The following is a 7,817-nucleotide window of genomic DNA, read 5'->3' as shown; positions in this document are numbered from 1 at the left end:
AACTTCACATGTGTTGCTCTCAGCCCACCCTGGAAACTATTTTTACGGGGTTCTTTCCAAATACGGGTGATTTTTCTGAGCCACTGCAAAAAACGTTATTCGGATTTGGACATATATACTGTAACAGTCGAATGAAGTGAGCCTATGTCATGAGGTACAAGATGTCTAGCGGAGCTACAGAAGAACGATCCTTACAATGATAATCATAGCCACTTACTTGTCTACGGCTCGAATTATTACGGTATTGGAATGAAAGTGGGCGATGAGTATTCATGTTCTGGAACCACATATGTGGCAAAAACGGATCTATTACCTTAAAGGGGTCCTGAAATACCTTCCGCCGATGCATGGATGTACATGTAACCAAATAAGACAATGTATTAGCAATCTCCTCCCGCAAGAATTTTGTTAAAGCGATGAGTATTAGCTGAGAAATCGTAAATCAAAAACCGCGCATTATCGTCGCGACGCGTTTCCTCCTCTTTTCAACTTACTCTGCGCTGTTGACGGCGCGCGAGCCTTGCCTCCCATGATGCTGCGCTCCGCAGCGGTGACGTACTTCCGCATTACGCTCCTCCGACTGCCGTCTGCTACGGGCAAGTTTTGTTGACACCATGAATTCCGCACTCCGCTCAAGGATGGATTAGCGAACGAAAAATCTGGCCGCATGTGTGCGGTGGCCTGGCCTTGCCCTTTCGCGGTGTGCTTGCTGCAGTGCAGCACGTGACTTTTAATCGGCGGCGAACTCGCAGCCGCTGGGGAGGATCTTGCGCTCGGTCCCTTTCATGCACCGCGCACTGTTTATCCAAAAAGCGCCGTATCAGATGTGGCCCCGCTGGTGCCGGGTCTTATTTTGCGGTGGTGGTAATTCCTGCCGGCGCCATGTGAAAAAGACATTTTAAACCGATACAGAACCCGTGCACAAAACGCTTCAATCATGTGACCAGTTCAGCTTGGGGCGACGCGTGGTGGAGAGCGGCAACGTTGGTAAAACATGCTCCGGCGCGGCTCTGAGCTTTCTAGCGCTGGAGCGAGCGCCTTTCTTTGACTAGATTCTAGTTCACTCTACTTTGACGATCTCAAACATCGGTTGCCTTGGCAACAAGGCACAAACCGCCCCAGAGGTCAGTTACGGTTGCGTGATCCCGGTTCAGCTCGGGGCCCCACCTCGCGACATGTGGGCACTGCAGACGCACCACTCACTCTCATTAGGAAGTGTGAGATGCATTTGGCATTACAGGAGGCGATTGTGTGTGTGTTGTGGACGCCTTTGTTTCGCGATGAAATGCGACGTTGTGCTTCTGCGGGTGGATAGTGCTTCCCATGGTCTGGATTATCTTTCTCGAGCGACGTACGACTCAACCTCGCATGGGGTATGTGCAGTGTGCGTGGCTAAAAGCCATCTCGGCTTGCGCGCCAGAGTTAAGTGACTTGCTGTTCGTCCCCGCAAACCGCGCGCGAGCTGAGTGCCGAATTTACGACGGGCAGGAGGAGGCAACCCATCGTCTGTCAATCGCGGTTCAGACTTGCAACGCATGTTGTGACGTTGTGTTCGTTCGAAACGCATCTCTGGATTGTTTTGAAGTGAAAAAAAATGTATCCGTCAAACCCGGGCATTCGGCTCAGGGCGTTCTCTGCGATGGCACGAAAGAAGTGCCACAGGGCTTCAACGCTTTCTTTATGGAACGTACTCCGGTAAGAGAATAACCATGTCGTGTTATGGCCGTGTTGCATTCAATACGAACGGTTAAGCGTTTGTTTACACTTGTTTCGTTTGTCGTAAAATGTCCAAGCACTCCGGCACTACGCTGGCAGATCAGCCGGCGAGTCGACGCTGAGCAGACGACTCATCTCTTTGCCGGAAGTGCGTGAAAAAGCCGCCCAATAGCAGGATGTCTAGCTCATGACGAACATCGGGGAATCGATGATGTTGACATGTGAAGATGGCGGCGTCCAAAAACACGAAGGAAAGGGTGAGAAAAAAGCGACAAACTTTGCAACAAAAGTGTGAGCTTTCCGCTGCGCGTAAAAGAGTAATACTTGGCCCAGATGACCTTGACGACCCAATCTAACGATGGCGCTACTTCATTTAGTGTGCTCAAAATGCCTTTCAGGGCCCCTTTAAGCGTCAATGCAAGTAGGGTGCCATAAGCCCGCTCTATATGGTGCGAATTCACAAGCGAATTCGCAGCTGTGGCGTCGCTAGTGCGGCAGTATGTCATTTTTCTGCACAAGGTGAAACAATCCAAGCGATCGATTTTCGTTGCTGCTGAAGCTGCAAAATTGCTTCCACAGGTTCAGAGGCACAGTTGGAGAAGACGAAGCGAGAAGCGACTTAAGGAGAATCGAAGAGAGGATGGGCTCAAAATACAAGAACATGTGAACACTCCTAAGATGGCGATACGGGTTGCACGAAAGAGGTGGTCACAGCCTCTCCTAAACTTTCCTTATTTTCATGGTGGAATAGTTTACAAATGGTGGCGCCAATATTCAGATAGTTGTGCATAGTTGTACTGAGACGACACAAACAGGTATCTCTATATTGGCATACATGCCTGTCGATTTATTCATTGCACTCTTAAGGAGCAGAAAAAGGTATAGTGCTGTCACTTTAAAAGAGTAACCCTGCAAAACGTCTTGCAGGGCGCATCATGGCGCTGTTGCGCCGCGCCTTCCTTGAGAAAAGGGTGACGTCACCACGAGTATTCTTGGTGACAGTCATCCTGGACGCCACATCACATGACTGTGGTGTTACTCGTTCCGCCGGTGGCTTGCAACATACTCTCTAGAGCATGAAGTCGTTTATAACAAATTTCACTACAGGAAAGTCTGGCACTGCAATCAGGTGCCGTCATGAGGCTGGTGGAAAAGGTTAAATTTTTACTTCACCTGCCTTTCAAATTCCTGTGCTTCGTGATTGACAACTCTTTTCCCGACGGTGGCTCGAGTTTCTTTTCCCCCAGCAGCACGACGCTTCCTATCCGCTACTTTGGAACAAGCACTGCTTGCTTTCTTGAGGCGCTGTGTGTTGCTTTTTTCGGTCTGTTAATTCGCGGCAAAGAGCCATAGAAAAAAGAGCTCTGAACAGATGGAGTGAACATAGGGGAGTCGGATCGAATTGAGCAAACTTCGACTGCGTCTATGATGGTGGAGGGGAAGCGGAAAAGACCAGAGTGGGGCGGGGAGGCAAGGGGGTTTTACAGGCACGGATGGCATCAGACTACTGTCTTTCGATGACATTTGCAGCAAAGGACGGAGATATAGGGTCTTTTTGATATTTCAGTTCAAAATTCAAATTATGGGAGTTAACGCGCCGCGGCTGTGCACCTGGGCCACGTGGGCTCTGGATTACTTTTGAGCACCTGGGCATCTTTAACGCGCGACGAAATCTCGACATACGATCGTCTTTTTTTTCTCGTCCATACGAAAAGCAGAGATCGGGAACGGGATCAAACCCGCGTCCTTGGGCTCAGCAGCATAACTGAGCCACTGCAGCGGGGGGTATTTTCAGTTACTGCTGTAAGACTGACAGGGGATGTAAAACGGCTTTCGAAGCGTGCTGGCTCGTCATGTGTATATTTGTTTACTACCATAAAAACGTAAAGCACCATAGATATGTTTACCATCCTGGTACACTTACGTGTTGGTGCTGCGTACGTTGCTCCACATGGCATATCAGCCACAAATAACAAAGTAGCAATAAAGAAACAAAACCAATGAATATAAGACAAAAGCGTCATTTCGAATTGCAAGGAGATGTCACCTCAGTAGAGTTGTAACTTTCCATCAAATACTGAAGGGCGTGAAAATAATAGAAAATAGAAAAAAAAACACGATTCCAAACATATTTAAAGCTCGACATGCTTTTAAAGGGCTGCTGAAGAGCTTTTCAAAACATCTGTTGGTGGCATTCTTTATAGTTTTCTTGACGCTGAATCAGGAAAAGGTGTTTATTGCTTGTGAAAATGCACCCAAACAGCCTTCTTTTTCGCGAAAGCAAACGACCCCTGCCCATTGTGCGGTAAGAGATATGGCTGCCTTTCGCGATCGGGCCCCGGTAGATAACGTCCTATTCGGAAGCCCCGGAGATGCGTCGACCACTCAGCATGCAGAGCTCATTCTGTTCTCATTCAGAAATGAGTCAGAAAGTCCCCAGTAAAATTGAAGACGCACAAAATCTTCCCTTAGAATAGGGGAGCTTGAAGGAAGCACAAACTGAACAAGTCTGCTTGCGGCGTGCTTAAAAAACGAATTTTCCCCGAACGACTCACGGCCGACTATGAATTTTGGGATGCAGGGATCTTGTGCACATATGGGATTGTCGCTTTCACTACCAGCGCGAGCGCACATTCCTAGCACACTTTTCAACACCCCATCAGCCCCTTTCTCGCATGTGCAACTTTTTTTTTACATTCGGGAGGGCGATAACAAGCTCTAGGGCATCACTTTGACTTTTAACCCAATCTATGACTCACGTCACTATCCCATGACTATAAGCAGCAAGCAATATTTAATTTGTCCCACGTAATTTTCCTAATCAACACCTTTAATTTGATACCTCACAAGCCCTAGTGCAACCACTTTCACTTTTAACCCAATCTATACCTCACGTGACTAGCTCGGGACTATAACCAGGATGCAATTTCTAATTTGTCCCATGTGATTCTCCTCGTCAAGACCTTTAATTTTAAACCTCAGAAGCCGAGTGACATCAGTTTGACTTTTAACCCAATCTATGACTAACGTGGCTATCTCATGCCTATAGCCAGGAAGCAATATTTAATTTGTTTTACGTGATTCTCCCAATCGACACCTTTAATTTCATACCTCACAAGCCCTAGTGACACCACTTCGACTTTTAACCCAATCTATGGCTCACGTAACTATCTCATGACTACTACGAGGACGCCACTTTTCATTTGCCCCACGTGATTTCCCTCTGAGGTTCTTAATTTGATGCCTCACAAGCCCTAGTGGCATCACATTGACTTTTAACCCAGTCTATGACAAACGTGACTATCTCACGATTATACCAGACAGCGATTTTTAAATTGTCCCCCATGATTCCACTCATCGAGACCTATAATTTGATACCTCACAAGCCCTATACAGTCAAACCCGGCTATAACGAACCCGGATAGAGCGAATTATGCTATATATCGAACAAAAATAATTCAGTTACGGAAATACATGGGAAACGTATTCCTTATAACGAAGTTCACATCCGATATATCGAACTCTGCGCGCCTAGAATGGCCGCCGAAATGCATGGGCTCGGTGCGGCGATTGAGATGTGGATTGGCAGCGACCACGGAGCAAGAGTTTCGACTTAGACATTGCGCCTCGCACGGAGCGACACTTTCCGTAACTGTTTCCGACGCGAGGGACTCACGACGGAACCCGCGCAGTCAGCGAGTCCGGACCAAGACAGCAGCATTGGTGAACTGTGGGAAGAGCCCCCCCACATTCCCGATGATGTCGCGAGTGAAAGCCGTCCGACGCTTATAATGCAGCACTTTCGGCAGTCAATGTGCTCCGCCAATGCTTCTTAGGTTTTGGAATACGCGGACTCGAACTGGTGCAAATAACGTTTCGTGTAGAGAATGCTATGCTAGTTGAAGCCGCCAAAACGAAAGTGAAAACAAAAATCACCGCTTTTTTCTTTGCAAAGTAGGCAGTTCAGGCGGAAAGTAGCTTTAATACTTGCAATAAATAGATTATTTTGGGTATGGTAACGGCTACTTTACTGTGTTCATTTTTGCATGCGGGGATGGTGGAGATGAGGAGGGGGAGGGGGGCTCCCGCGGATTGCGAACTTGTAACGATAAGTTCGTTATTGGCGGGTTCGGCTATATCGAACTATTGGATATATCGAACTAATCGCGGAGCATATTGCAATTCGCTATAAACGGGTTTGACTGTAGTGGCATCACTAACTTTTAACCCAATTCGTGACTCACGTGACTATCTCATGACTATAACCAGGAAGCTATTTCTAATTTGTGCCCCATGATTCCCCTCATCGAGACCTTTAATTTGATGCCTCACAAGCCCTAGTGGCATCACTTTCACTGCTAACCCAATCTATGACTCACGTGATTATCTCATGACTATTACCAGGAAGCAATTTCTAGTTTGCCCCCATGATTCCCCTCAACGAGGCCTTTAATTTGATACTTCACAATCCCTAGTCGCATTACTTTTACTTTTAACCTATTCTATGACTCGGTGACTATCTCATGACTATAAGCAGGAAGCGATTTCTAATTTGTCCCCCATGATTCCACTCATCGAGCCCTTTAATTTGATACCTCACTCGCCCTAGTCGCATCATTTTGACTTTTAACCAATTCTATGACCCATGTGACTATCTCATGACTATAACCAGTAAGAAATTTTTAATTTGCCCCACGTGATTCCCCTAATCGCGACCTTTAATTTGATACCTCACAAGCCCTAGTCGCATCACTTTGACTTTTAACCCATTCTATGACTCCGTGACTATCTCATGACTATAACCAGGACGCGATTTCTAATTTCTCCCCCATGATTCCACTCATCGAGCCCTTTAATGTGATACCTCACAAGCGCTAGTGGCATCACCTTGACATTTAACCCATTCTATGACTCACGTGACTATCTCATGACTATAACCGGGAAGCGATTTCTAATTTGTCACCCATGATTCCTCCCATCGACACTTTTAATTTGATACCTCACAAGCCCTATTGCCACCAGTTTGTCACAAGCCCTATTGCCACCAGTTTGACGTTTAACCAATCTATGACTCACGTGACTATCTCATGACTCGAACCAGGAAGCGATTTTTAATTTGTTTCCTATGATTCCTCTCATCGAGACTTTTAATTTGATACCTCACAATCGATAGTGGCATCACTTTGACTTTTAACCGAATCTATCACTCACGTGACTATCACATGACTATAACCAGGAATTGGTTTTTAATTTGTGCCACGTGATTCCCCTAATCGAGACCTTTAATTTGATACCTCACAAGCCCTAGTCGCATCACTTTGACTTTTAACCCAATTTATGACTCACGTGACTATCTCATGACTATAACCAGGAAGCGATTTTTATTGTGTCCACCATGATTCCCCTCATCGATACCTTTAATTTGATACCTCACAAGCCCTACTGGCATCACATTCACTGCTAACCCAATCTATGACTCACGTGATTATCTCATGACTATTACCAGGAAGCAATTTTTAATTTCTCCCACGTGATTCCCCTCACCGAAACCTTTAATTTGATACCTCACAAGCCCTAGTCGCATCACTTTGACTTTTAACCCAATCTATGACTCACGTGACTATCTCATGACTATAACCAGGAGGCGATTTTTAATATGTCCCCCATGATTCCCCTCATGGAGACTTTTATTTGATACCTCACAAGCCCTACTGGCATCATTTTCACTTTTAACCCAATTTGTGGCTCACGTGGCTATATCACGACTATAACCAGTAAGCAATTTTTAATTTGTCCCACGTGATTCCCCTAATCGAGACCTGTAATTTGATACCTCACAAGCCCTAGTCGCATCACTTTGACTTTTAACCCAATTTATGACTCACGTGACATCTAATGACTATAACCAGGAAGCGATTTTTATTGTGTCCACCATGATTCCCCTCATCGAGACCTTTAATTTGATACCTCAGAAGCCCTACTGGCATCACATTCACTGCTAACCCAATCTATGACTCACGTGATTATCTCATGACTATTACCAGGAAGCAATTTTTAATTCCTCCCACGTGATTCCCCTAAGCGAAACCTTTAATTTGATA

Source organism: Haemaphysalis longicornis, unplaced genomic scaffold, assembly GCF_048455015.1.
Source record: "Haemaphysalis longicornis isolate Haplotype H1 unplaced genomic scaffold, Haemaphysalis longicornis Haplotype H1 scaffold_1, whole genome shotgun sequence".
In the NCBI taxonomy this organism is placed as follows: domain Eukaryota; kingdom Metazoa; phylum Arthropoda; class Arachnida; order Ixodida; family Ixodidae; genus Haemaphysalis; species Haemaphysalis longicornis.
The sequence above is the reverse complement of the archived record's forward strand: the minus strand, read 5'-3'. Positions refer to the sequence as shown.